This window comes from Arachis stenosperma, chromosome 9 (genome assembly GCF_014773155.1).
Source record: "Arachis stenosperma cultivar V10309 chromosome 9, arast.V10309.gnm1.PFL2, whole genome shotgun sequence".
Classification (NCBI taxonomy): domain Eukaryota; kingdom Viridiplantae; phylum Streptophyta; class Magnoliopsida; order Fabales; family Fabaceae; genus Arachis; species Arachis stenosperma.
In genome coordinates, this window is record NC_080385.1 from 10,113,132 (window position 1) to 10,117,767 (window position 4,636).

Below are 4,636 nucleotides of genomic sequence, written 5' to 3' on the forward strand. Positions count from 1 at the left end.
GATATGACTAATGAATACAATTAGATCAAATATTAAAAAACTAAAATAAAATTGCAAAGGATATGATATATTCTAGTGTTTTAAGAATTTATCACCTAATACACATATTTAGCAAATTAAAAGAGAGCTATGGTCATCAATTATATTCTTCAATGCAAATACTTATGCAAAATATTAGTAAGAATAAAAAAAAAAGAATGAATAAAAGATATGAAATTATATGAAAAGAGGAGATAAAGAATAAATGTGAATTGAAAGTTAATTTATATAGTAAACATAAGAAGGAGTGAATATGAAAGGAGAGAAAAAAAATATGTTTATTATTCAATTTATATCTATTAAAAAAATAATATTAACATTAAAAGTATATAGTATCCTATATAAAAATAAAGAATAAGTGAATACAAAAATTATGTTTATTATTCAATTTATATCTATTGAAGATAAATAATATTAACATTAAAATCATATAGTATCCTATATATAAAAAAAAGAATATGAAAATGATTGAATAACCTAAAAAAAATTAATGTCATGAGGGTGAAAATAAATAAAAAAAATCATACAAAGAATGAACGTAAGCTATACTATCTTAGATAAAAATATGGTGTGAAAAAATAGAAAAATTTTAAATACTTGAAAATATTTCTTCAAACTACCTTGGTATCTCTTTTAATGTATTATGTAATAAGATCACAAAAACAAAAATTTAATATTTTAAAATAATTATAGACGTTTAGAATTAGAAAAATGCATTTAAGTATACAAATATTTATGTTGTTTTATGTTATTATTTGTAACCATTGTAGTCATTACAATATTATATAATAGATAATTATATTAGCTTTAATTGCATTTAAAATCTATATTATTTGTAGGAATTATTCTCCACATACAAGCCATTTACATAAATAAGTTCATATAAATCTCTTTAATTTAATTCACTTCACACATTTTTTCGTCATCCCTAATATTTTGTCTTCTTCTTTTTCTTTTTATTTTTCATTATTTTTCTCTTTTATTATCGCCGTTACCTCCTCCTCCCCCTCCGCCTTTAATTTTTTCATTGGAATTTTTTCTTTTTCTTCCTTTTTCTCCTTCTCCTCTATCATCTTCATCATCATGATCATCATCGTTATAGTAATCGTCGTCTTCTTCTTATATTATCATCGTTATCGTTGTCGTCGTTATTATTATCATTATCGTATAATTTTTGCCATATTGATGACGTTGCTTGATCCAAAATTGATTTGGATGTATTTTTGTTGATAATTCGGTCATTTTTGTGTGTTGTTTTTAAACTGAGTTTGTGTATCACAATCAATAAAAAAATTCAGCGTAAAACTTTCAGTGTATTTTGAAAATGTTTCAGTGTATTGTGAAAATTTTTAGGTGTATTATTCAAAACTCTTCCGCTTTTCCGTCCTTATCTTCTGTTGTTGCTTCTTTTTTTTTCACCATTATTATCAATTTTTTTTTATTTATCTTTTTTTTGTTTTACCTTCTCAAGTTTCTTCTTTTTTATTCTCTTAAACCCTAAACCCTAAACCCTAAACCCTAAACCAAAGAAGAAGAAAAAAATGCATTATTAAAATAAATACTTTTGTGCATTTATAGCAAAATTTCGGTGTAGGAGTTATGAATCTGAATTATTATTGTGATGAATATGTTCTATTCTCGATTCGGTGTATTTTGGAAATCTTTTGGTGTATTTTAAAAATCTTTTGGTGTATTGTGAAATTTTTTTTTGTATATTTCTATTTTGATAAATTATGCATAATTCAAAACTCTTTCTCTTCCTCCTTTTTAACTTTTGTTGTTGCTTTTTCTTCTTTTTCACCATCATCATCATCTTCTTTTTTTACTTATTCATCTTTTCCTTGTTGTTACCTTCTCAAGTTTCTTCTTTTTTTATTACTCTCTTAATAAGAATAAAAATAAAAAAATCAAATAAATAAGAAGAAGAAACACATAATGCTACAAATTACTTGGAAGAGAATGAATCTATATTCATCAAACTAAAAGAAAAAAAGAAATAAGATAAAAAAAATGCATTATTAAAGGAAATACTTTTGTGCATTTGTAGCAAAATTTCGATTTAGGAGTTATGAATCTAAATTATTATTGTGATGAATATCTTCTATTCTCAATTTGGTGTATTTTGAAAACCTTTCGGTCTATTTTAGAAATCTTTCAGTGTATTGTGAAAATTTTTTGGTTCATTTTTATTCTGATAAATTTTGTATAATTCAAAACTCTTTTTCTTCCTCTTCCTCATCTTCTGCTACATCTTCTTCTTTTTCACCATCATCAATCATCTTCTTTTTTTTTCTTATTCACCTTTTCTTTCTTATTTTACCTTCTCAAGTTTCTTCTTGTTTTACTCTCTTAACAAGAATAAAAACAAAAAAATCAAACAAAGAAGAAGAAGAAACACAATGTTAAAAAATTACTTGAAAAATGCTAAACCTACATTCATTCAACTAAAAGAAAGAAAGAAATAAGGAATAAAAAATGAAAATACATTAAAGAAAATATTTTTGTGCATTTATAGCAAAATTTCAGTGTAAAAATTTTGAATTTGAATTATTATTGTGATGAATCTGTTCCATTCTTGTTTTGGTGTATCTTAGAAATGTTTTGGTGTATTTTTATTTTAATAATTTCGCATAATTCAAAATTATTTCTCTTTCTCTTTCTCATCTTCTGCTGCTTCTTCTTTATCTTCTTATTTTATTTTTTCATAATTTTTTTGAGAGAAAAAAATTAAACAAAAAAAAATACATAATATTATAAAATTAATAAAAAGAGAAAGAAAAAAATACAGCAACAACTGTAATAATAAAAAAGAGAGAAGAAGAACAAGGATAAGAAGAAGAAGAAAAATGAAAAGGAGAAGGAGAAAAAAGAACACAAGATACAAACGTTGGAGAATGTAAATGAAATATATAACAATGAAGCTGAAATGTCATTGTTTGTGTGTTGTGATTCATATTTTGTCTACTGAACTTAATTTTTTGTGTTAAACTTTATTTTTTTGTGCTCATTATTTCAGTTTTGAGATTCACTATTTGTGTGTGTGGTTTATTGTTTGTATTAATTTTCATTGTTTATGTGTTGTGATTTTATATTTGTGTGTTGAGGTTCATTGTTTATATGTTGTGATTCTGTATATGTGTTGAGTTTCATTCTTTATGTGTTGAGAAAGTATAGGGAGTCAATGGCTTAAGCGTAGAATGTGCACAATGGAGGTTTAGAAAGTATTAGATATATGAGTATTAGTGTTACATTGTCCTGTCAAGTTATGCTTTTGGGATGAGTGGGTTCATGATATGGCATTAGTGTAACACCCTACCATACAGAGTCTTATGCTTAAGTCATAATTCAGAGATGGCAAGGTATTACGACCTCTAAAATAAAAATTTAGTACGTATAGTAGTATGAATGATTGATTATAACTAGGAGCCTTTATAGACAAAGGGGTAAACAAAAATCGCAACTCGAAAGCGCAACACTCCGATCGATAACGTAACGAACAAGGAAAAACCAACGCGAGATTATATATATACAAAGGAGTGTCAAAAACAGGAATATCAAAACTCAAAACCCGGCTGCGAAGAAAACCGGTCCGAGCATAGCAATATATACATATGATAAAATAAGGAAAACCCCAAAGGAAACCCAAAGGGACACAAATACATAAAACCTATTCTCCAAAATCTCCCATAAGAGGAGTCATCACAGTTTGTATTATTTAATGGAGATAAAAGTATCTAAGCAAAACATATAAACCAAAACTTAGTCCCGAAAACAAGGATCTTCGCAAATCTAGAAGTCTCCAGCAGGCCTCAGCGAGAAAACTCACGTCCTGCATCTGAAAACCACAAAATCCGCATGGGTGAGAACCAGAGGTCCCCAGCATGGTAACAGCTTCCACATATATAATACATAATAATAGAGGAAAGCCGAAGGCAATCTTAGAACTTCCTCCAGATAATTCAAAGCTTATAAACAAGCTAAACCATATAAGGGCATCTGACTAAAGATTCTTCAGTCTAACTAATACTTCCCTTTCCAATTCCTTCTCACCTCCCAACCACCAGCAGGAGTATAATGTAGCAAACACAGTTATATCAGACAAAGAATATACAAATAGGAGCAGTTAAGACATTTAGACAATTAGCAAGTAATATGCAGTCAAATAGGCAATCTCAAACAATTCACATAGTATGCATATGATGAATGCCTGTCCCTAGTGGCTGATGATATCATCTTGTCGGTTATAGAGCCAACCCGACAAGTCCTGGTCGCTAACCATTGGACTGTCCCTCTGTCGCGCATCCCCAACTCGAGTTATACTCGTTATAAACTTGATCATAAACATGATCCATATCCATCACCCTCACTGGTGAATATTTCGGGGGCGAGCTCATCCGGGTCTTTCACAGTGCCCGGCCACACTTACGACATAGGGTCACCAGAGTATCAAGTCTCAACCTGGAGCACGTGGTGGCTAGCCACTGCTACTACCCAGGGAAACTCATATCTCAGATAGTGGAAGTGCAAATCTCAATTATCAATAATTCAGCATAAACATGCATGAATTCTCATCCATGGATCAACATCCATATCAGCC